Source organism: Coturnix japonica, chromosome 24 (assembly GCF_054131305.1).
Source record: "Coturnix japonica strain WE chromosome 24, WE-NBRP24, whole genome shotgun sequence".
Taxonomy (NCBI): Eukaryota; Metazoa; Chordata; class Aves; order Galliformes; family Phasianidae; genus Coturnix; species Coturnix japonica.
The window spans coordinates 3,096,197-3,122,271 of record NC_140686.1 but is presented as its reverse complement, the minus strand read 5'-3'; the positions used below and the strand labels follow the sequence as shown (position 1 = coordinate 3,122,271).

Sequence of the window (26,075 nt, the reverse complement as noted above, 5' to 3'; positions counted from 1 at the left end):
TAGCACAGTTTTAATACAGCAGTTTATTGCTGCTTTTAAACTTATGAACTTCTCAGGCATATTTTTGTGAGGATTTTTTTTTTCCTACTATTCAGATCTATTCTGCTGATCCAGTCAGAGTTTAACGGATGCCAATACATTGAGCAACCCAGACATTTAGATTTTTCTGTATAGAACCTCTGTCTTCTCTAGATAGACTTAATCCGATTTTGAAAATCGTGTTCAGCAGACACCAAGTGTGCTGGCTGTGTTTATCCTTTCTGTCTGATAATTCTCAAGATGAGAGTGAGCAGGGCCTGTAGCTACTTCCCCTCTAGCCTTTGTTGTTGGGAAAAAAACTAATTCCCCGCTCCTTTCTTAAAAATACAAGACTTTCTAAATAGCTTAATCGCTATCAGCTTTGCCTTTTTGGCCTTTAAGCAAATCAAATCTTGCTTTTGCAACGTAGTGATGCACTCACTCAACATTGTGGGACATGTGCCCCAGCAATGTAGGCTGATATTTGAATGCCAGGTGCAAATTTGATGCCAATGTTCAATCAACACAGAGCTGCAGCTTCTTGTTCACAATCAACATCTTGATTTCCTGTGTTAATTTCTTGTGTGGCTCTGTGATTTGCCAGCCTTAATCAACATTATGGAATAGTTTAGATGAATTGTGAGGATTTTTTTGCCCTTTTATTTAAAATGCAAAAGCCTTTGTTAGATTTTATTTTAAAAAAATTGTTTTGTACAAATTCTTACGCGTATGTACTGTATTGTACAGCCGTGTTCTGAAGGTTCGAGGAAAGCATCTCCTCCTGTGTTTCTCCCACCTGCAGTTGAACATGGAGTACGCTTGCAGAGTGTTTCAGGGGAGCACAACAAGGGTAACTATCTCATAGATTGGATTTGTCTGTGTTTATAGACAAGTGAACTTTTTCTTTTGTTTTCCTTGTTAGTCCTGTTGTTCAGTGAGTATGTGCTGTAGCAATGAAGTGCTTGGCTGATGTTAATTAACAGCAGTGAACACTGAACTTGCTGGCCTGCTTGATTAGTCCAGGCGGTTCTTGCGTTCATTATGTATACTATTTGGATATGTATTTGTTCGGGTGTTTTTCTTTGCTTTAAGTGGTTGCTTAAAGTGGTGGGAGTGGTATCTGGTTTAAGATTTAGCTGTGAACCCTAGCCTGCTGTGGTAGAGGTGGTCTGCAGCTTTTGTTGCTTTTCGTTCTTTCCTAAAGGTCACAAATGGTGGTGCTGGGTTCCTAATGCTTATGTATGATGCAAGTTTCTTTATTAATTTTGTTGCTGTGTTCTCCTTGATCTGCACAAAACAAGTAGGTAGTCTAGTGTGCCTTGTGTGTGACACTATTGATTCCCTTTCTAATGGGTACTATCAGATTGAAAAGCTGTGGTTTTTCAGGGCTTCAGCCAAGAGCTGACCTGATTCAAAGTCGGAGAAGACTCTTCCAGTGCCTCACCTTGTTCAGTTGTAAAATGTAGGAGATCTCTCCTGTGCTACTCATTTGTATGCTTGAGAGCATGACCTGATCAGAGAGAGGTGGGTGCTTAGGTACTCACCCCAGGGTCTCAGAGCAGAAGATAGTATGTCCGTCTCCAGAGGATATCTTGTTGCTGTAGATGTTTTCAGAGCTCGTGTAGCTATTGGTCAGTTGCTGCTCAGAAGGTGTGGAAGCAGCACTCACGGTGCATTCACTTTTCTCTTAGTGCATTTTATGTGCAAAGAGTTTATTTTGGAAAAGCGTGAATAGTCAGCACTCAGGCTGGAATCAGCAGTTATGGTTTTCCAGAGTGGACGCCATTGCTCCTGTCTGGCTCATTCCTGTAAATTTTCCTTGCGTTTCTGTGTGAGTCAATCCTGAGTTTGTTTTACATAATGGAGTAGCTTAGAAGAGAGAACTGACTGTGGTCTGCTCTGGATGGGAGTTTGGTGGTCAGAAGATACTAGACTTTGAAGTGATAAGATTTAAAATGCTTGCAGTGTTCTGGACTGTATTGGAGCTGTGAGCTTCTGTTTCATTCCTAAATGTCAGTTTCTTATGTATGTACCTGGTCAGAAGTTGCAGGATTATGAATCATGGTCAGGTGAGGTATCCCTTGATAGCACTAAGCAAGGAGCCGTGTGTGTTGGCAGCTTCCTCTTAGTGTGAGGTTGTTTTGTATCGTGCTTTTGTGGTATGTCCTGTAGAGTGGAATGTGATAGTAAGTGCCAGATGATGGAGGTGTAGGCAAGAGGGAAGATGACTCAGGGTGTCCATATGCTGAGACTGAAGCATGCTGGAGTTTCTTCCTTAACGTTGTCCCAACACGAGGGACATTGTCATGTCAGCCACCATTCTTATGCATCTTTTGCTGGAAAAGAAATGGAGAGGAGAAAAGAGAATAATGTGATGTGACTGGGTGTAAAGCTACCGTTGAGTGTAACTCATTTCTTGGTTTGTCCTTTGCTGTAGTACTGTTACTCATCTTTCAGATCCTTTGTTTGACTGATGGGATATAAAAGTGGAGTGCAGTAAATTCTCAGTGTCTCTCTTTGTCCATTTTTTTGTAGGTGCTCTGCCAGCAGTAGGAACAGAGAAAAAGGAAGAGTCTGATTCTCCCTGGGATTCTGAGGTACTTTCTGTGATATGTGCATCTCCCCGGTCTGTGGGAGAGCCAGATGAGAACTACGTGAGAGCTTGCCTTTGAGTTGAGCCCCGCCCCTGGTGAGGCTTATTTAAGCCATGTTGCTGCTGCTCGATGTCCTGTATCTGAGGGTCATTGAAATACCTGTAGCGTAGGTTCTCTGTTGAGATAGTACTGGGACAAAGTTATGTCAGACTACTTACGTTGGCCTCCTGGCTGCAGGCTTTGGAGTTGATTTTCTAGCACAGTTTTAATACAGCAGTTTATTGCTGCTTTTAAACTTATGAACTTCTCAGGCATATTTTTGTGAGGATTTTTTTTTTTCCTACTATTCAGATCTATTCTGCTGATCCAGTCAGAGTTTAACGGATGCCAATACATTGAGCAACCCAGACATTTAGATTTTTCTGTATAGAACCTCTGTCTTCTCTAGATAGACTTAATCCGATTTTGAAAATCGTGTTCAGCAGACACCAAGTGTGCTGGCTGTGTTTATCCTTTCTGTCTGATAATTCTCAAGATGAGAGTGAGCAGGGCCTGTAGCTACTTCCCCTCTAGCCTTTGTTGTTGGGAAAAAAACTAATTCCCCACTCCTTTCTTAAAAATACAAGACTTTCTAAATAGCTTAATCGCTATCAGCTTTGCCTTTTTGGCCTTTAAGCAAATCAAATCTTGCTTTTGCAACGTAGTGATGCACTCACTCAACATTGTGGGACATGTGCCCCAGCAATGTAGGCTGATATTTGAATGCCAGGTGCAAATTTGATGCCAATGTTCAATCAACACAGAGCTGCAGCTTCTTGTTCACAATCAACATCTTGATTTCCTGTGTTAATTTCTTGTGTGGCTCTGTGATTTGCCAGCCTTAATCAACATTATGGAATAGTTTAGATGAATTGTGAGGATTTTTTTGCCCTTTTATTTAAAATGCAAAAGCCTTTGTTAGATTTTATTTTAAAAAAATTGTTTTGTACAAATTCTTACGCGTATGTACTGTATTGTACAGCCGTGTTCTGAAGGTTCGAGGAAAGCATCTCCTCCTGTGTTTCTCCCACCTGCAGTTGAACATGGAGTACGCTTGCAGAGTGTTTCAGGGGAGCACAACAAGGGTAACTATCTGATAGATTGGATTTGTCTGTGTTTATAGACAAGTGAACTTTTTCTTTTGTTTTCCTTGTTAGTCCTGTTGTTCAGTGAGTATGTGCTGTAGCAATGAAGTGCTTGGCTGATGTTAATTAACAGCAGTGAACACTGAACTTGCTGGCCTGCTTGATTAGTCCAGGCGGTTCTTGCGTTCATTATGTATACTTTTTGGATATGTATTTGTTCGGGTGTTTTTCTTTGCTTTAAGTGGTTGCTTAAAGTGGTGGGAGTGGTATCTGGTTTAAGATTTAGCTGTGAACCCTAGCCTGCTGTGGTAGAGGTGGTCTGCAGCTTTTGTTTTTTTTCGTTCTTACCTAACGGTCACAAATGGTGGTGCTGGGTTCCTAATGATTACGTATGATGCAAGTTTCTTTATTAATTTTGTTGCTGTATTCTCCTATATCTGAACAAAACAAGTAGGTAGTCTAGTGTGTCTTGTGTGTGGCACTGCTGATTCCCTTTAGAATGGGTACTGTCAGATTGAAAAGCTGTGGTTTTTCAGGGCTTCAGCCAAGAGCTGACCTGATTCAAACTCAGAGAAGACACTTCCAGTACCTCGACTTGTTCAGTTGTAGAATGTAGGAGAACTCTCCTTTGCTAAACCTTTGTGGGCTTGAGAGCATGACCTGATCAGAGAGAGGTGGGTGCTTAGGTACTCACCCCAGGGTCTCAGAGCAGAAGATAGTATGTCCGTCTCCAGAGGATATCTTGTTGCTGTAGATGTTTTCAGAGCTCGTGTAGCTATTGGTCAGTTGCTGCTCAGAAGGTGTGGAAGCAGCACTCACGGTGCATTCACTTTTCTCTTAGTGCATTTTATGTGCAAAGAGTTTATTTTGGAAAAGCGTGAATAGTCAGCACTCAGGCTGGAATCAGCAGTTATGGTTTTCCAGAGTGGACGCCATTGCTCCTGTCTGGCTCATTCCTGTAAATTTTCCTTGCGTTTCTGTGTGAGTCAATCCTGAGTTTGTTTTACATAATGGAGTAGCTTAGAAGAGAGAACTGACTGTGGTCTGCTCTAGATGGGAGTTTGGTGGTCAGAAGATACTAGACTTTGAAGTGATAAGATTTAAAATGCTTGCAGTGTTCTGGACTGTATTGGAGCTGTGAGCTTCTGTTTCATTCCTAAATGTCAGTTTCTTATGTATGTACCTGGTCAGAAGTTGCAGGATTATGAATCATGGTCAGGTGAGGTATCCCTTGATAGCACTAAGCAAGGAGCCGTGTGTGTTGGCAGCTTCCTCTTAGTGTGAGGTTGTTTTGTATCGTGCTTTTGTGGTATGTCCTGTAGAGTGGAATGTGATAGTAAGTGCCAGATGATGGAGGTGTAGGCAAGAGGGAAGATGACTCAGGGTGTCCATATGCTGAGACTGAAGCATGCTGGAGTTTCTTCCTTAACGTTGTCCCAACACGAGGGACATTGTCATGTCAGCCACCATTCTTATGCATCTTTTGCTGGAAAAGAAATGAAGAGGAGAAAAGAGAATAATGTGATGTGACTGGGTGTAAAGCTACCGTTGAGTGTAACTCATTTCTTGGTTTGTCCTTTGCTGTAGTACTGTTACTCGTCTTTCAGATCCTTTGTTTGACTGATGGGGTATAAAAGTGGAGTGCAGTAAATTCTCAGTGTCTCTCTTTGTCCATTTTTTTGTAGGTGCTCTGCCAGCAGTAGGAACAGAGAAAAAGGAAGAGTCTGATTCTCCCTGGGATTCTGAGGTACTTTCTGTGATATGTGCATCTCCCCGGTCTGTGGGAGAGCCAGATGAGAACTACGTGAGAGCTTGCCTTTGAGTTGAGCCCCGCCCCTGGTGAGGCTTATTTACCCCATGTTGCTGCTGCTCGATGTCCTGTATCTGAGGGTCATTGAAATACCTGTAGCGTAGGTTCTCTGTTGAGATAGTACTGGGACAAAGTTATGTCAGACTACTTACGTTGGCCTCCTGGCTGCAGGCTTTGGAGTTGATTTTCTAGCACAGTTTTAATACAGCAGTTTATTGCTGCTTTTAAACTTATGAACTTCTCAGGCATATTTTTGTGAGGATTTTTTTTTTTCCTACTATTCAGATCTATTCTGCTGATCCAGTCAGAGTTCAATGGATGCCAATACACTGAGCAACCCAGACATTTAGATTTTTCTGTATAGAACCTCTGTCTTCTCTAGATAGACTTAATCCGATTTTGAAAATCATGTTCAGCAGACACCAAGTGTGCTGGCTGTGTTTATCCTTTCTGTCTGATAATTCTCAAGATGAGAGTGAGCAGGGTCTGTAACTACTTCCCCTCTAGCCTTTGTTGTTGGGAAAAAAACTAATTCCCCGCTCCTTTCTTAAAAATACAAGACTTTCTAGATAGCTTAATCGCTATCAGCTTTGCCTTTTTGGCCTTTAAGCAAATCAAATCTTGCTTTTGCAACGTAGTGATGCACTCACTCAACATTGTGGGACATGTGCCCCAGCAATGTAGGCTGATATTTGAATGCCAGGTGCAAATTTGATGCCAATGTTCAATCAACACAGAGCTGCAGCTTCTTGTTCACAATCAACATCTTGATTTCCTGTGTTAATTTCTTGTGTGGCTCTGTGATTTGCCAGCCTTAATCAACATTATGGAATAGTTTAGATGAATTGTGAGGATTTTTTTGCCCTTTTATTTAAAATGCAAAAGCCTTTGTTAGATTTTATTTTAAAAAAATTGTTTTGTACAAATTCTTACGCGTATGTACTGTATTGTACAGCCGTGTTCTGAAGGTTCGAGGAAAGCATCTCCTCCTGTGTTTCTCCCACCTGCAGTTGAACATGGAGTACGCTTGCAGAGTGTTTCAGGGGAGCACAACAAGGGTAACTATCTCATAGATTGGATTTGTCTGTGTTTATAGACAAGTGAACTTTTTCTTTTGTTTTCCTTGTTAGTCCTGTTGTTCAGTGAGTATGTGCTGTAGCAATGAAGTGCTTGGCTGATGTTAATTAACAGCAGTGAACACTGAACTTGCTGGCCTGCTTGATTAGTCCAGGCGGTTCTTGCGTTCATTATGTATACTATTTGGATATGAATTTGTTCGGGTGTTTTTCTTTGCTTTAAGTGGTTGCTTAAAGTGGTGGGAGTGGTATCTGGTTTAAGATTTATCTGTCTGAGGATTTGGATATTTCTGGATAATCAGCAGAAGAAAAATATCATTTGGTTAATCTTTTTGTTTGTTTATTTAATTTTTTTTAGTTTCCTATTTTTCTTTAAGAACTAAAATATGTGGGCAAATTCTTGTTATGTTTCTGCGGGTTTCCACCTGCAGCTCATGGCAGTTGCTTTATGACCATCCTGATTGATCATAAGTGTGCTGGAAAATTTTGCTATTGGAATAAATCTTTTATCTTTTTGAGAGTGCTTTGGCAATGTGGCTTATAATATGGATTCAATGACATAGCCTAAAAGGCAAGTCCAATTTTATTTTTGTAAGCAGACACCAAATCTTAGCAAGCTTCTGGAATCCATAAATCAACTTACCAATTGTCTTTAATGTCTGCTTCATATGATTCTGCTAAGCTTGAAATCAGTGTGGGAGGGGGGAAGAGGTGACTGTGGTAGTCTTTTTAATGTATTTCCATGTTACTTGACCACCTAGTGTTCGAAAATCAAGTCTTGATGATTTGTTTTTAGTATTTTTTAAATCTAAAAATTATTTTGTGGAACAATTCATAGAAGCATTTTGTATGCTTGTTTCATGAATGGAGTCGTAAAGTATAAGATGACTGCAGCACAGGGCAGTAGGTTGTGTGAGTTAGGAAATAAGATTTGACACTAAACTTGAAAAAGATTTGGAATAACGCACATGTTGTGCATTACAACCAAGCAATGTTTGTATCATTTATTTCCTTGCAAACTGATCCAGAGAGGTCAGCTGAGAACCAGATTGTTTTTACCTCATTGAATGATGTTTGTATGAGGTTGCTGTGCCTGTACCCTTGCTCTCCATAAGCTGTTAATGAGAAAGTAGCCTCAACATTATGCACTGCTAGAATAGAAGTAGTCATAGTTCTGCTGGGTTCTTTCTTGATTGGTCATTAAGAAGCCAAAGCTATCTGCTCTAATTAATTTTTCCAGAAAGCAGAATTCAGCTTCCAAAAGGAACAAAATATTTTAATCTTGTTCTCTTAATAGACATGACTTAATGCTTCACATGAATTGTTGTCATTCTGTGATTTGATTCTTTTTTTTTTTTTTAATAAAAGTTGGATGATGGGAATTACTCTGTATTTCTTATATACTACTACAAGTTCTGTGTGATAAGATAATTGGATATTAGCTATTTCACTCTCAATGAAGTAATTTGTGCAAGAAACAATTACAGAGCCTACTAATGTTGTAAAGAATAAAAGATATCTTCAATTAAATAAAATAACGCTTTCATTTTTCATCTCCAGGCTTTTCAGAGAAACCCAGTAATTTGCAGGTAAATGCTTTTCATTGAAATCTACTTGTCCTGCTCATTAATGAATATGTAGTTACTTTCAATGTATGGGTGTTTATTTTTCATTGGTTTGTCTTTCATAGTTAAAGGTTTCTGCAGTTTTAGAGATGAATGAAACATCTTCAAAAACAGAAAAGCAAAAATCAGGTAATGATGTCTTTTATATTCTGATTTTAGCTTCAAAATCTTTCTGATAAGCATATTTAATTAAGCATTTGATTCATTTGTTTTGCAGATCCACAGGAGAAATTGAGTGTAGATGATATTGAAGGTATTTATAAATAGTTGTTGTTTTTTTTTTGTCATGTCCCTTTGTGGGCAGATACATTGTAGTTGTAAATTCTTCATATTAAATTAATGTTTTGCTAGCAAGATGTTATTTCAGCAGCAGATTTAATGAAATATGGCTCTATCTTTGGGTGTTTTCTCCACTACAGCTCCATTCAACATTTCTAAACATCCTTCTACAGTGTAAGGTTCCTCCAGCATACCTGCTATCATCACCCCTTGTCAGGCAGTCCACATTTACTCATTTCCTTCTCATTGCCAAATATACCAATCTGCAGAGGAGCAATAGGGGTCATGTCCTGTGTCTGATTCCTGGCTAGGGTCTGCAGATGGAGCTGTCCAGGAGCTGCAGGTGGGACAGAATGGGTGATTCACAGGCTTATGCTTCATTAGCATGATTGATTATTTACCTGGCTTTTTCTTTGCCTCTCTGGCAGTTGTATGAAAACATGTATTACATACGCTCTTCCAAAGCCATCCTCTCATGTTTTGTTTAAACTGGCCACTGAGTTTAGAGCTAGTGGAAGGACATGGGAAAGAGAGTGTAGGTGGGAGGTAGTGAGTGGAAGTATGTTGGCAGGTATTCCTTTTGGTTGGGAAAGATAAATAAAAGTGAAGCAGCTAGATCATTTGTTATACATGGGAGAGAGTATATCTAACCTCAATGGGTTCTTAGTTTCTTAATTCTGATATATGTGAATTTAAGTATTTGTTAGCGAGATACAAAACAGTTCCCTATTAAGGTCTTAGAATTTCTACAACGAGCCCTGAAAATTACAAATCAGGTGAAAACCTATATAAGCAAGCATATGAAGTAGATGATTAGATAAGAGTTCAGAAAACTATTGCAAATTCTAAGTATGGAATGGAAATTGCTCCAAGCTGTTTGACATCCATGTCTTGGGAAAAAAGGTACTGTTTCTTTTGATGACAATAGAGGTTAAACTTCTTTCTAGAAAAAAAATGTACGTGTGTTTGCATAAAGAAAAGGAGATTCTCTACTGCAGTGATATTGTTTCTGTAAGATGCACAAAAGGTGGTTAGAATCATTGAATTATAGAATTGGGCTGGAAAGGACCTTTAAAAATCACCTAATTGAAACTTCCCAGCTGTGGGTAACCTGTTGCAGTGCCTCATCACCCTCATCAAGAATTTATTCCTTATATCTAATCTGAACGATCTTTTAGTTTAAAACTGTTACCCTTTGCTCTGTCACTACAGGCCATAGTTAAAAGTCTTTCGTGTAAGCCCCCATTAATTATTGAAAGGCCATCATACGGTCTCTGCAAACTCTTATATTCCCCAACTCTGTCAGCTTTCCTCATAGGAAAAGTGTTCCAGTCCTCAAATTGTTTTTTGAGACCCTTCCCTGGACCTGCTCTAGCCAGAGATTTTTTGTGCTGGGGGCCCCGGAGATGAACTCGGTGCTCCTGGTAGGGTTTTGAAAGAGTGGAGTAGAAGGGGACACCACCTCTCTTGGCCTGCTGGCCATGCAGTGCTTCTTTTTTTGTGGCCCAGGGTGCAATTGGCTTTTTGGACTGCAAGCATGCATTCTCAGCTTATATGTAATTCTTCATCCAGCATTATCCCCAAGTCCTTTTCCACAGGACTGCTCTCAGTCTGTTCATTGTCCAGCCTGTGCTGAAGCTGATGACTTCCCAACCCAGGTGCAGGATCTTGCGCTTGGCCTTGCTGAACATCATAAGACCTGCTTCTGTAGGCTGTCAGTATCTGTCTGAATGCGATCTCTTTTCACTAACATATCAGATACACCACTTGGCAGCACTTCCCTGTCTACCAAAGAATCCATCCATGATATTTCTCCAATTTAGAGAGATGAGCTCTCTAGGTAGCTAACATCAGTTGCTATTTCTTTATCCTCCACTCTAGTCACTCCATAATAGAAGGTTGTCTGGGCCTTGGAAAGTACCTCCTTTCTTAAACTCTTTAAAAACAAGTGTGATGTTTCCCTTTCTCCTGTCACTAAGGGTTTTACCTGACTGCCACAACTCTTTAAATATGGTGGATAGTGACTTAGCAACCTAATTTACCCATGATCTTGGAGGTCTTTTCCATCCTTTGTGTTTCTGTGATTCTGTGAGTTCTTGTTTTGTCTGTTTTATGTAGTCATGTGAAATGTAGTCCAGTGATGGTGTGGGACGTGGCAAAGTTAGATAGGAAAAACAGTCGTTTCATAGATCATTTTATGTCATCATTTCATGTATTTTCTGTTCATCCTTCCTCGTGTCTGTTTTTTTTCTATAATCCATGTATTTGCTCAAAGATCAGGTATTAAGAAATATATGTGAAAGTTTGTCTCAAACTCCTATGTTTGGGTTTCAGCAAGCTGTATTTCTTCTGCAGAGTGTTATAATTCCTATGGTACAAGTATTTCTAACTCTAAAAGGGTTAAACGAGACCCTTTGTGGCACAAAAAAAGGAGAAATGAAAGTAGCTAGAGGAATCTAGCCGATTGCTGTCTAGCATACAGTGTGTCATGTATGTATAAATATAGTTCTACATGTAAACCATTTGAGATTCTTAAAGGTGTATTTCTGACTGATTTTCATCAAATTTCCCTTAGGAATGAAAGGGAAAATGCCCTGAGAGGGATTAGTTCACACAGAGGCATCTTCAAACTGTTTTGTAATATTATGTTCAAATCGTAAATAATCATACGCTTGAGAGGCTGTGTTAGTTTGTGCTATTTTCTCACAAATGCAATGATTCAGGATGTACTCTAGGTATAATTAATTTGTAATAAGTCATGTTTGTTATAAAGATGTAATTTTTTCACTGTAGGTGAGCGCTCACAATCTACCGTTCATGTGTCGTCATCAGCTAAAAAAGAGATGGTCAAGGATGCCACTGAAAACTTTGGGAGGCAGGTATGTGAAACCAAATATTGTGTTTTTCCTTGCGTGCAATTCTGAGAAACAGTGCAGTCATGTGGTGGGTTTTTTGTTTTTTCCTATGCAAAATACATACTCATTTGGGAGCAAAATTTTATATCATGTGATTATTTCTTTGACAAAACACGCCAGATTTTCCTCTGTGTATTAGAAAGATTAAGTAAAAACCTGAAATATGATCTGTCAGTGCTTTCTCTGCCTCTGCAAAATATCTCCTTATCTGATCAAGTTAGTAAGTGTTCGAAAATATTTTTTGAAGGTCATTATGGAGGAATATAGGCTAGGCGTCCTGTTTGTATTGAGCATACAGGACTGGGTAGGGATCTTCATTGAGTGTCTGGAGTCTTCTGTAATACCTCAAGGGAAGTGGAGGAAGTAATATCATCATACATCCAAGGCACTGTGGAAGAGGGATGTGATTCATTTCAGCAGGTAGAGAGCGGAACTTAAGTATTGGAAGGTGGTAGCGGATGTGCAAAGTGAATGGAGCTTGGAAATGAAGTGGCTGAGACAGGTGGTGACTGAGATGCTCTCCATTGTGAAAGATTTTTGTGGAGTTACGATGTGGAAGGAGAAAAGGGCCTCTATAACCAGAGTAAGAAGGACAATAGTTGTGGTTCCTTGGGATGCCAAGGCTGCAGACCTTGTTCAGAAGGGAACACAAACCAAGGGCAACTTTGCAGGGACTGTGAAGTCAGAGATAGTGAGAAGGCTGGAGAGAGGAGCTGGTCAGTGAGCTTGAGGCATGGTACCGTTTGGATAGATGTCTCAGTTCTTGATTTTGGGCTGAGGGCAGGAATGAACAGGTATTCCTTGTAAATATTTGTCTTGGGAGCTTGGAATAGAATTTAATAATTCTGACTCTGAGGAGCATAGGTGATTGTAATGTAGCCAGTCCCTTGTGGTGGTTAGTAAAAAAGCTTGTTATGATCACTCACGCTTGTTATGAACGCTCACCAGCAGGGGGTTTAAAGGGACAGTCAGTAGAAAGTAATGGAGTATGGGAAAATTTGGGCAGTTGTGTTTTCTGTTGTTACTGATTGGTTTTGATCTGTTTGATTGGTTTATGTTTCTAAACTAGATCCTTCTGTTTTGAGGAAAAAATAAATAAGGTATCTTTGTTTTGTTGTTGTTGTATGATGGGATGAGTTTGCAATGTAAATTATATGGCTTAACGGTAATTTCATTTTTCTTGGTAATTTTTCTGTCTTTACCTGCTTACTTAAGGATAAATATGTTTTAGAAACTACCAACTTGATAGAAAATACAGCACATGAAAAGCAGACTGACAAAGCAGAAATTTCTCATCAGGAAGCCCTAGCAGAAAATGAGGAATCCCACAGTGCTGACAAGCAGTTAAGTCTAAAGCTGTGGGAAGAAAGATACAAAAAATGTGGATTGAAAAAGAGAAAAGGGAGTTGAAAAGAAATTTTACAAACATTACAGCAGAGCTGAAGCAGCTGTTTGGTGAAATTAATGAATCTGAGAAAGCTCCATCCCTTGTGGCAGAAGTGTCAGAAGATGACCTCATTGAAGAATTGAAGAGTCTTTGTGTTTCGTCTTGTGTGACAGAATCAAGTGATAAGTTAGAAAGTAAAGGTGAATTTGGAGATGTGAAACTTAATGTAGACCTAAAAGAACCCAAACCTGAAATAGTTATTCTGAGTCTCTGTGTCCTTCCTGATCACAATAACTTAAATGCGAGCATGGAAAATACCTGGAGAATACCAGATGAAGAAGGCTGCACTAATTACACAGATAATACAAAAGTACATCTATCAAAAGCAGAGGAAATGGAAGAGAATGAGAATGGGATTAGTAGAGATGTAGAGGGAAGTCCTGAGTATTCCCTGAGACATTGTTTAAAAACAAATATTTGGGATGACATTTCTAATAATCTTCCTAATATAAGACCTGTTTGCACAAATGGTGAAAGTACACTTGGCTTTATAAGTGAGAAGAAAATTGGCAAGGACATCTGTCTTAGTGACAGTGTTCCCAGAGACTTCCTTATCAAAAACAAGGAAATAGGAGAAACAGAAATCGAAAATCTTTTCCCGCATGCTCAGCAACCTTGTGGCATGCTGAAAAGGAATCTGGATGAAGAACTAAAACAAGATGTGGAAAGATTTAAGAGTAAGGTAGGAATGCTGCAAATGGTATTCCTGGCTTTGGAAAAAGAGAAGGTAGAGCTACAAAAAGAGGTAGAAGTTCACCTGCTTTTCCTTATTCTTTAGTCTTTCTCAGTATTGGTGGTCCTGTTCATGTTAGCTATTGATCATTAAAAGAAGGTGCTTTGTGCAAATTGGTTTTTTTGTCTTAAGAGAAGAACGTTACTCATAAATAAGGAAAGCAGTGGAGAACTGTGCTTTTCCCCATAATGTAATCAGAAGGTTTTGAGAAAGCAAAGTGTATTGTTTCAGTTTGACAATAGGTGGCAGTCATTTCCAGTGTAAGTAGTTATCACCTCATTACCATAAAAAGAAATTCATACAAGTACACCAGTTTTGATTGTCGATCAAGGAATGAAAATAGCTTCTGAACAGGGTCTTGATTTATCTCTTCATTTGCTGTGGTTTGTGCATGGTGTGCCTTCATTGCCTCTCACTAAAATTCCCGATTGCTGTGAAGCTGTTTCTGCTTTTGAGTTCAGTTTGCTTTTTTCCTCATCATTAAGGAAGTACGACATCATACATCTACTCATACTTTGTGTTTCTACAACTACTGTTGTGTAGTCCATCTGATTTCTTATCCATCAGTAATGCTTCTATTGTTTGTTTCCTTAGGGCTGCTTTGCTTTTTTGTTTTTGTTTGATTGTTATACTTCAAATCAAGAGTGAATTCAGAGTATTATTTGTTGACTTGGTACATTTTGTAGAGTAATTTTGGGGGATAATCTTTTTTATTTTACATTATTTTAAAAGTCAAGCTTAGATTATTTGGTCTTGGATCTCCTTTAGAATCAGAAAAATATATGAAGCTTAATTTTCTCTTCATAGGTTGAGAAGGAAAAAAGGAAGCAGAAACATTTCAAAATACAAGCAGTGGAGAAACAGGAAAGTCTTGATAAATCAAATACACCAGTGGGCAATATTACCCATCAACCAGTAAAAGAAAAGCTTGCTCTAAGGAAGAATGAAAAAATGATAGAAGAAAAACACACAAAGAATTCGTCATCTGAGGAGAGACCAAAATTACTTGAAATGCCAGTAAAAGGGTAAGCTAATAAAATAATCCGTAGAATTAGATTGTTTTAAATCTTGTAATTGAAGCACTTTCCTCGGTATTGAAAGCTATGCTGAGTAGTCCCCTGCTCCCCAAACTGTTTTAAAAGTATATTTTTCAAAGAACTAAATGCACAGTGGAGGTTCAGATTAATTTTGCTGGAGGTGATAGAGGTCTTAATCACAGAATCATAGAATGGCCCAGGTTCAAAAGGACCACAATGATCATCTAGTTTCAACCCCCCTGCTATGTGCAGGGTCACCAACCACCAGACCAGGCTTCCCAGAGAATTTCTTCCTTAACACTGACTCTAATCGTGTCTTTAGAATCTTACCTCCTATGCCTAATAAATTAATCAAGAACGAATTCAAAGCCCTTGCACGTGGGAAGGAGGAACCCCTTGTGTACACAGTGAAATGCTCTGGCTGGTGAGCTGATTCGCTGAGAAGCCTCTGGGGGCTTTGGCAGAGATTAAGTGCAACATGAGTCAGAATGATCTTGCAGCTGAGAAGGCCAGCAGCATCCTGGGTTGCAGAGTCAAGAAGCTGAAGGGAGGAGTCCATCCCTACTTAGCATCTAGTTGGTCTGTGTCTGGAGCACTGGGTCCAACTTTTGGCCTCCAAGTACTTGTGTGCATTTCTTTTTATGGCCTTCAAGAGATCGTAGTCAACATGTGTGAGTTCAGTAGAGGCTTTCCAGGCTGATCACAGAGCATGAAACTCTGTGAGAATAAGCTGAGGGAAATAAACTTCAGGATGTGCCAGCAGTCTCCCAGTACGTGGAAGGGGATTGTAAGTAAGACAAAGCCGTTCCTGATTTGGCCTGGATTTGATTCTAAACATTTTTCAGAATTCCCAAACATCTGTAAATAGAAGGAATTAATTTTTTCTTCTATGTAAAATCTCAAAACAGTATTAGCTATACATGAGTAAAAGCTGTACTTTTTGGGAAGCTAAAGACTACATGTAAATCTTTCTCCTTTAGAATAAGCTGCTTCAATACTGATGTTACAGCCAATGTTTTGAACTACTTGTTAGTGGTTGCTGATATTCAAATCTTTTTTTGAACACTATCCTTATCCTTTAATTTATTAAAAGAAATGAAAAGGTTCATCCGCACATGGTAAGCAGTTGTTATAGTCTAAGGAAGGCTTCTTAAAAGTTTTTGATTTGTCTTAGATAAGTGATGTGATGTTTTATCGGTATTCCTTGCAGTCATTATGAATCTGTACTATATAGGTGATGATCAACTTATTAAAAACAGTGTATTTTTGTTAGTAAAAGTTCATGGTTTACTGTTCATGTTTACCTATGTCGACATGGAAATACATGATGAATTTTGTACATCACTTAAGGGCTTATTTGTCAGTCTTGTGCAGCTCATGTATAAGGTGTCTTCCACCACTAATGGAATGAAATTAGAGTGATGTTAAAAGTTTAAAATTGCAGAAAAACTTCTATATTTGAAAAGGTGTGACATTTCTACAGTTTTAAGTTGTTTCTCCTGGTTCATGATGTGGCATATTTACTTTTTTGTCAGTGCTTTAATTCCTCAAATACTCTCTTTTAAATCCCAGATTTTCTGTGAAACAAGGAGAGGAAAAGAGACATAGAGCTGAAATGCGATATGAAAAAACAAGAAAGCAACTAAAGAGGGAAAAGGATCAATATTCTAGAGAGACAGAGGAAAAACAACAACTTGAGTTTCGTGTAAGGAATTTAGAAACAGAGTTAATAACGCTGAAACAGCTCAAGAAACAGGTATATTAAATATATATCTTCTGTTTTTCTGTTTCTTTCAAACTGATATTTTATGCTAGTATGTTCAACTTGTTGGTGAAAGAGACATTAGGTAATTATCTTGGTGCATTTTGAGGACCATTGTCATGAAACCAGCGTGAACAAACAAGTTCATGATACCTTTTCACATTTTTCAGAATTATAGTTTTGTTTGTGCTTCAGGCAAAGCTTCTCTTTGAGTTATTTTTCCTAATTACTACAGAACTCTGTGCGCGTGTGTGTATATGTATGTCTATATCTATATATCTCTATATATATTATATGTATATATATATATATATAAAATATATATATGTTATATATATGTTTTATATATTATATATATGTTTTTATTATTGTTTTTTTTCTTCAGAAGGAAATTACAGTTACTGTTTGTAGTATTCTTTCAAGTATACTTACATGAATTTAAATTTAGGCCTAAATGTTACTGTTTACCTGATAATCTGTAAATTGCCTCAGTTGCTTAAAATCAAGACTGAATCCAGAAAAACTCTCACCTTTATTTTTATTACAAGTTTAGTGGCTTATTTAATGCAATTGAGATGATGATGTTCTCACTGTACACAACCTGCATGAATTCTTCAGTTCTTACATACAGTTTTGAGGGTCTTTTCACTGGCCTTTACCTACTTTTCAGCATTCCTGTCATGGTTCTACGCAGTTTGAAATATACCTCGGAAATTCGGTCTGTTGTGTTGTATTTTTCCCCATAAATAGTAAGCCTCAAATTTTCAGAACTTGTATTTGCAAACATATTAAGAACATGTGAAAGTGGTCATTAAGGATCCTCAGTGGCCACGTTGCTCTGGTAGAAGCAGTAAGTAGTTAGCATCACCTCTTTCAGTCTGCCTGGATTTAACAGGGACATCATTGGCATTAGTTTACCTCCTGGTCTGCTGTTCAGCTGGTCAGTCCTCTTCTGTGTCTCACTTCATTAATAGCCTTTGGAAATCTCATACAACTCAATTTATCCAGCAGTATTGCTAGATTTTGGTAAACTGAAAATGGATTGGCACATTTTCTGAAGCATTTCTAAATATTAGTAGAAGAGATGTAGACTTAAGACCTTGCAGTGGGGTAAAGTAAGTGTAGTTATTGTGCTTTTGGAAATCTTAGTCATTTGTTTTGTGCAGTTCTTAGTGTTAGTGCTCATATTGATGAATAGATGTTTTTAAATCTTTGACTGTAAGCATATGAGTGTCCATCTCTGGTTTTAGTATGTATATATAGTTTGTTAGAAAGATAACTTGGGTTTCTACTTAAACTCTGTATGTTTCCAAGAATAGTAGTTCTAGTTTGTTTGTTTTTTTCTTGTGTTATAGAGGGAGATTCATTAAGTATAAAACTTCTATGATGCTGATTTGTGGAAAGGACTCACACTATCCTTATAACTTTCAATTCAGATAAATCTAAAGATGTTTGTTTGCAAACATGGAAAATTGATATGCAGGTCACTCTATGATTTTATGATAAATGACTCTTAATAGAATTAATAGAATGTAAGAATAAAAAGAATGAAATAGGAAGGTATTGCTAATTCTGATTTTGTTCAAGATTCACAAGTTCAACTATATTACTGTAGGTTGAAGAAGAGCGTGATGAAACACAGAGACAGCTCTCTAATGAAAGGAGTGCTAGAGCTCTGCAAGAAGGAATTTTGAGCAACCACCTGTGGAGACAGAAGGAGCTGGAAGAAGAGACAAGAAAAACTATTGGGAAAAATTCAGAGGTAAGCAGTTCCATTCCTAATTAATTTGGTTATACTTCACTGTGCTCATTCTAAAACCTTAAGAAAAATAACCTTTTGTGCCTTTTCGTGGATTATCTACAGTTTATCAATATAACCAAATTTTGTTACTGTTGTCTAAAAACTCTGAATAGCATCATCAATCCCACATAGACCTGAATTGCATGTGGAAGTAGGAAGCCACTGGAAAATAAGACATTGTGTTCCCAGTCTCTTAAACTGCCTGCTGTTCTTCACTGTATAGTTGTTACAATCATTTCTAAGGTTTCTACCCGTGAAATGTCCAGATATCTGGAGATTCACTAGGAAAGAAGCTGGCTGAGGCTGTTTGTGATCCTATTACTTGGCTTTTGAATTCGTTATTATACTGTCATCACTTTCTTGTTTCCATGTCCTTCATCTTTTTGCTTAATAAATTATTTTTATCACAGCCCATGAGTTCTGTTTTGTTTCCTGTTCTCTCCCTCATCCCACTTAGTGATGAGAGTGTGGTGCCTAGCTGCCTGATGGGTTAAACCTGAATTTATTTCCCAACTAACTATTCATTATTGTCCTTTATCACACAGAAATCTGACACTAATGACAGAGAAAAGGATCTGCTACACAGAAATCAGTTACTGCAAGAAGAGATTGCTATGCTAAGACTAGAACTCGATCAAGTAAAACTTAAGCACCAGGAGGATGAAGGAAAATACTTAGAGGAAAATGAGTCTTTGAAAGAAAAGAATGATTCTCTTCAGAAGGAACTTAAACTGAGTGAGGAAACCTTAACACAGACAGTATTTCAGTACAATGGACAGCTGAATTTACTCAAGACGGAATCTGCAATGCTAACTTCCAAGCTTGAACAGAAAAAAGAAAGCAAAGACAGACTGGAAACAGAGATTGAATCATTCTGTTCCCGCTTGAATGCAGTGGTTCAAGATCTCGAACATCATCAGTCATTGAAAAGTGATGCCGAACGAACATTTCAGAGAGAACGTGATGAATGGCTTCGTTTACAAGACAAGCTCCATCGTGAGCTCTCTGAGGTGCGAGAGAGCAACAAGAGCTTGTCTCAGCAGCTGAGTAAAACGGAAAGCAAAGTTAATAGTCTAGAAAACGAGCTTCACCAGTTGGAACAAACACTTCGAGAAAAAACACTGCTTTTAGAAATGACACAAAAAGACTTAAATCAAGCCCAGTGTCAAGCAAAAGAAAATGAGCATGCGTGGCAACTTGAGAAAGATCAAGTCAGTAAATTTATGATAAAACATGAATCTATGCAGGAACGATTGGCCCAGCTCCAAAGTGAAAACCTTTTACTCCGTCAGCAGCTGGAAGATTTGCAGAACAAGGAGATCATCAAAGAAAAGGTTGTGAATGATGTCCAGGACAGATTTCATGATATGTTCAACAAACTCAGAGCTGACAGTGAAAAGCAGGTTTACCTCATGGAAGAGAGAAACAAGGAATTAAATACCAAGTGTACTGATTTAAAGGAACAAGTCTTTAAATATGAGACTGACAAAGTAGAAAGAGAGGTAAGCTATACAATTAGAATAAATTAAAATGTTTCAATTCATAAAATGATTTTGTATTTCTAAAATGCATCAGGTGTAAGTTTTACATATAGGACCAAATTGTGTTGTTTTGTTGTGGTTCATTGTTTTTTCCCTTAGAATTAAGGAGGACCGGTAAATGACTGAACTGTATAATATAGTCAGTTTAAAGGAGTAAAGTCAAGTTTCATGTTTTTCTTCATGTTTATCTGTTTCCTTAGGGTTTGGTCAGACAGCTGCAGCAGGAGCTTGCTGATGCTCTTAAAAAGCAGTCTATGTCAGAAGCTTCCCTTGTAGTAACTACATGCTACCGCAGTGACCTTGAGGAAGACAAATTGCACTTGCAGAAGGAACTGGACAGGATTAAAGCTAAGGTACAGAGAGGCTGTACCTTACACATAAAATCTGAGGGTGATTTTTCCCTGTTTCTGGTGAAGAAGAGAAAAATAATGTTCTGAGAGCAAGAGAGAGCTAAGGAGGTTAGCAGTGATACCCTGTCATAATTCATGAAGCTGGTGAAATCTTTGCCAGCTGGCCTCCTCCTCTGTAGTGAAAGATAAGTGTTACTAGAATCATCAAAAAGCCAATTAGTTTCTTTTGCAAGGAGGAGCCGTTCTTCAGCCCCACAGCTAAAGTTCTTCTTGTGGCTCCAGGGTGTTGTAGCAGTGTTCTTTCTTTTCCCAACTTACTTCCCTCTCCTGGTGTCAAACACAATTAAGAATTTATTTGTGGATGGGATGTGTACAAACTACCAACTATCTGAAGCAACATTACACAGGTGCTCTGAATTTACAAATTGTTTTTCTGTGTCTTATAAGGTTGGTTGTAAACACTATAAGGTGGTCTTTATCCCCTTAGTCTTCTCAACTTGCCCCTTGTCATCTGTGATCACAGTCATGCCTGTGCCAAATCAGAGCAGAGAGTTCAAAGTATAAGCAAATGTCCTCCTATCCTAGAAATAAATTCAGGGGTATAGATTTAAAGACAAGTATATGAACTGCATTGTTCTGTGCACTTGGTGTCCATGACTGGGTGGTCTTCGACACGAAGTCATTATGTCTTTAACTGGAGAAGATCTGTATTTGATAAGCTGCTTTGCAAAATGACCTGGTGTCTCAGCAGGTTATCGCTTTTGGTTTGGCCAAATTTGGTGTCTGATTTCTGAGAAAAAGTAGAAATACTGGACAGCTGAATTTGAGTTTTTCTTTTTTGCTGTCTGTGAGAGTTGTGGGTTTTTTCTGAAACATCTACCATAATAACGTACTAATGAGCTGTGAAATCACTTTAGGAAAAGGATGAGGTTTTTTGGTTAATATTTTCGATAGAATAGCAAACAAGTAATTTCAGGATGTCACAAGTCACTGAGAAGGTAGGATTGGCAGTGTCAATGCTCATAATGGTGTTATAGAAAATCCTTTGTACAGATGGGAGAGGCCAGTGTCACAGATGATGAAATATCATCTGTTATTGTTCATTTGCTAAGAGAAATGAAGGCTTGAATGAATTGGAAACGATTCCAGTACTTTGGGTAGGGGGTGTATGTAGATACATGCAATATCCAAATTCTTCAGTGCTCACTGAGCTCTCTATACTGAACCTAACCGGGCTGCTGAGGATTCTCATTGCTACTTTACAATTACATGACTCTGAACAACAGCGTATTCAATATGAGCGTTGCATTCAAGATTTGAAGACTGACCTAGATAATAAGGAAAGACAAATATCAGCTTCTAACCAAAAAATGAAAGACCTTCTGTTAGCAGCTTCCAGAAGCAGTTCTACAATAAAGCAGCTGGAAGAACATGTCCAACGGTAAGAAAATAACAGAGTGAAGCAAGGTTTTGCTTTCTGGGATTCTCTGAAAACGTCAGAATTGCCTTGTTGCATCATCAGGGTAAAACATGATTTTAAAAGAAGCTCTTGCTTTAAATAGCATTCTTTCACACCATTCTTTTGCAGTGTGCGCTATTATGGATTTGTCTAATAAGATCTGTGCTTCTCTTTAAGGCTTGAAATGGAAAATGCCAGGGTGGAAGCTGCTGCGCAACACCAGGACAAGAGAACTGAAGCCTCAGTAAGCCAGTCATAAACTTCCCTTTTATTTATTTATTTTTTATTTTTTTATGTGAGCTTCTGAGCCTATTTAGATATTTTTCGTGGGGAAGTTATGTGGTTTTCCTGGGGATCATAGGGGAGCTGAGTCATCTGAGCTGTGGTGTGACTGTAGGGTACTCTGAAAATCCTGATGGTCTATTCTCCAGTTTTGAGAGTTTTCCCATAAGGTAAAGGTTGTAAATCTCCACCTTTCACTGCTGCCATTTCTGTCTTTGCAGTAGTATGAAAATGTTTGTGTTAATCAGCATGATTCTTTTGATGGATAGGACGGACAGTGTCAGCAGGAGGGAGATGTGTGGTTGAGATCAGGGAGGGGAAACCTGGATGTGAGAAATCTATTTTATCTTCAGAGCTTTGTCATAGTTTCCACCTGAGCTCATTAGGTTCTTTTTCCATTTGTGAATATGTGTTGGTACTTTACTGCCCCGCAGGGGGCTGAGGTAAGGAAAGAACAACTAGGTGAAGTAATGCTGTGCAGTCAGTGGCAGGCAGCTGGGAAGTAGCTGGTGCGCATGCATGGCTTAGCATCTTGTGTAACCTTGGAATATTCTTTAATTAGTTTGCTGTTGGAAAATTAAGCTGCTATAGGGAGAATAAGAAGCATCTAGTGGAAGGGAAAAGCTGTTGATTATCTGCACCAGAAAAGTCTGAGTTCTTTTCCAGGTTCCTTTTCTGTCATCTTCTTTTGGTGATATACCAATTAGAAGGTTTTTACCATTTTTAACACTTCTGTATTTTACCCATACATTGTCACATAGGGAGAACCGACATTTAACATATCCTGTAAAGACACATGAGGAAGTTTTATGAGTTTGTCATATAAGCCTTTAAGCTCAGGTTTTTATGTCCTTCTGTACGTCAGGGATGTCTCTCTTTTTCTTAAAATGTGCTATTCAAAGCATGTAGGCAACTTTCATTCTTTACAAAGGGAACTGAATAAGCAAACTTGTTTACACACAAATGCATCTGTGATGCAAATCTTTGCTCCTTTGTGTAAAAGGATAAGTAACATTGCTGTTCTGAAAACATTTTCTTGCTCTGAGGAGATCTGCAGTTATTTCACAGTCAGTAAGTGTAGGGAATTTTAAGTGGTGGGCACAATTATAAATGCAGTCATTTTTGTATCATTATGAAATCTGGAGAATTTTATGAAGAAAACTGTGAGTTAATGTTGTATGTGTGTCTTCTTATCTCCAAATGATGTAACCTCATTTTAACGCATAGAGAGCATTCACTTTTTCCACTAGCATTAAGTGCTATTCTTGACGGTGCTTCTCAAGCCATCTTTTATAAACTCAGTGTAACATTCACTATAGATCCTTAGTGGTGAGAGCTTAGCCCTGCCTCCATTTGAGTTAATAGTTTATAATGCAGTTCATGTGCAGTGTTGTCTCTCTGGTTATCTTGGCATTCCCTTTGTCATTGTTGTTTCCATAGATACAAAATCAGAATATGTTGGCTATGACATCCAGAGGCTCATGCATGATGTGCGAGGAAGATCGAAAGTCGAGAGCCCACCTTGAAGACCATATTGCTAAACTGAGTAGGGAAAATGCTGAGCTTTTAGAAGAAGTGAGCCCAGAAAACAGTCCCTAACACCTAGCCAATACCCAGAGCAATGCTGACATTTTCTTGAGTTCTTACATACTCTGATTTTATATCCCTGCTACTCAGGCCCTGAGTACTACTGTGATTTGGGTGTCATGAAGGAATTGAATAAAAGCCAAGAGAATATCTCGGAGTTGTGCTATCAGAAAGACGGTGTGGTTTGATACCAGTTGAGCACATGGAGCAAGGCAGCAGTTCCTGTGTTCTTTATTTTATTTCCTTCTGGTTATTGTCTGACCCCTTGATTTCCAAGCAGGATTAAAACACCCCTTATTTTCAGTGCAGTGTACGGAGGAACTGCTGCATGTTTTCAGAATAACAGGAGCTTAAAAACCTTGCAGAATAAATAAGGTGCAAATGCAAACTACAGAACTAGTTGCCAGTTCTCCTGTAGTTTGTCTGAAAAAACACCATGAGGAACAGCAACTAAATTAGTAAACACCCACAAATAAGATACGGAAGTAATGACTGAGAAGACACTGGTGAATTCCAGAAAAGCAGACTCTTCCACAAGAGCCTGCTGGTCATTGGAATGAATGCTGTAGAGTGTGCAGTGTTCTCCAGGGCTGTGGCTACCTGTGCAAGCTGACCTATTAGCAGAGGAACTGTGGAAGCTGTTCTCTAGCATCTTTTTTCCAGCTTTTTGGGACGAAGCCCAATAAGGGGGCAGAGGAGCATTTGCTTCAGCAGGGGTGTTAATTGGTATCCCTAGGTCTTGGCCCGCTTGTGTGAAGCCTGAAGTGATTTAAATGTTTACAAGAATCCTGTGCCTCAGTGTTCTGCTGAATGTGGCAAAAGGATGGATATGTGCTATCTGCAGTTGCTATGTGTACTGTCCTGTGCTGAGTGTATCATGTATTTTTGTTTGTTTGTTTTTTGAAAGTGTGAGAATGAAAGAAAGAATGTGAAGAAGCCGATAGAATTGAAACGACCACTTGAAGCATGTCTTGACCAGGAAAGGGAAAGAAATACTGAACTGCAGAAGGAATGTGACAGGTATGGTTCACTAGTACTTGAAAGAGAGCTCATGTAGGTTAGAAGTCAGGCTTTAAGGAACTTGCATGTAAAAGTAGGTGTGTTTAACTCTGAACAAATTCAGATCTCACATCAGTTCTTGCAAGACAGTTCTGGTACATGAGCCTATGATTTTCTGTAGCTGCCATAAGAAGAGCAAATGTAGGCTGCCTTGCACTTCTGGGAGGGAAGTCTTTTTTTCCTCTGTTGAGGTGAAATTTGGACCCTCCAGGTGATCTATTGCATTGAAATGCTGGTTTTTCTTATTAACTTTTGGCCTGTTGAGCATGTTAAAAATGAAGCAAGCCATAGCTATGCTTTTCTTGTACAAGCGTGACAAATAGATACCTAGTTCCTTTGCTTATTTTCTTGACTGATTTGTTGTGCAGGTTCAAGAGCCTTTTGAAGAAAGCTGTGAAAAAACTAAAGATGCATGAAGCCAAAGAAAGAGACTCCCAGTTCAATTTCCAGGGAGAAATGAAGAACAGGTATTCTGAAATGGTGAATGAAGTTGAAAAATCAAGAACAAAGGCAAGTTCTTGTTGTTTCTTTTTGGGTTTTTTGGTGGTTTTTTTTGTTGTTGTTGTTGTTTGTTTGTTTGTTTGTTGTTGTTTTGTTTGGGTCATGTTAATTTCTAGAGACTTGTAATATTCTTTTCAGTAGGTATGGAAAAGTTATATTTCTGGGAGAGAAAATTGGCTTCACAGTTGACCTTGGAAACTACTGAAACATCTCATATTTTGTACATATTCTTGCAACCAGACACTGGATTTGACCTAGAGAGAAAATACCTTCCTTTACCACTGCTGTGGAAGCTGCTTTTTGAAGCACTGTTTACAAAGCTTTCAAGAGCAATGGCAGGAGGAGTACTTGTTTCCTGTGCCCAGTTAACTCTGTACTGGAACATTCCCCCTGAAGCATGATAGGCATTCTTTCTGCTGTCTGGGTAGAGTGGTTTGATTTCCATCGAGCAGTAGAGCAGTGCACAAAAGAATGGTCCTAGTGCCTTTCAGCACACTCCCGTAAGTGAAATTCTGCTAGTTTGCTACTTGTTGATCTTTTACTTGCTGCAGAACTGAGGAAGGTTGTAAGTCAAGGAACCCTATTGGCAAGAACTTAAAAGTTGTTCTTCCCTTAAAAGATGATCTTGTCTTTCCTTTGACTCGGGTACTGAGTCAGCAGATGACAGTTACAGACTTGATGGTCTTCCCCTTCATAAATTTTCAGAGAATAATTTTACACCCCTCTAAGTTCATTTTATTACTGTCTGTAGGTTACTGAACTTTCTCATCAGCTGGATTTAGAGTGTAAAAAATGCGTCCAACTACAAGGACAAAACCATTATTTGCAAGAACTGCTGGCTCTAAACATGAAAAAACATGAAAAACTAGAGAAGACCAGATGCCAGCTGAAAGAAGAGGTGGCAAACCTGAGACAACATCTGGAGGCTGTCCACAATGTGCACATGATGACTTACAACCAAATCGAACGATACAAGAAAGAAGTGGAAGAGCGAGCTGCACAAGAAATAAATCAAAAACTTCAAGAAGTCAATTTGTTTTTGCAGGTAAGTGAATTTGTTGTGTATGTCTGTAGT

General features: G+C 38.7%; 1 pseudogene across 1 annotated transcript in view; it reads left to right on the top strand.

Moving 5' to 3' along the window:
- LOC146757029 (uncharacterized) overlaps positions 1–26,075 on the top strand; it is a 46,590-nt pseudogene that overhangs the window by 15,241 nt on the left and 5,274 nt on the right. The window contains exons 13-28 of the transcript XR_014936942.1: positions 8,183–8,211; positions 8,313–8,376; positions 8,465–8,500; positions 11,320–11,405; positions 12,657–13,665; positions 14,078–14,081; positions 14,429–14,646; positions 16,231–16,414; positions 18,036–18,182; positions 18,767–19,723; positions 19,963–20,115; positions 21,225–21,553; positions 21,749–21,815; positions 24,348–24,460; positions 24,868–25,009; positions 25,752–26,045. The product of XR_014936942.1 is annotated as an uncharacterized LOC146757029 (transcript). The remainder of the gene's footprint in view (positions 1–8,182; positions 8,212–8,312; positions 8,377–8,464; positions 8,501–11,319; positions 11,406–12,656; positions 13,666–14,077; positions 14,082–14,428; positions 14,647–16,230; positions 16,415–18,035; positions 18,183–18,766; positions 19,724–19,962; positions 20,116–21,224; positions 21,554–21,748; positions 21,816–24,347; positions 24,461–24,867; positions 25,010–25,751; positions 26,046–26,075) is intronic.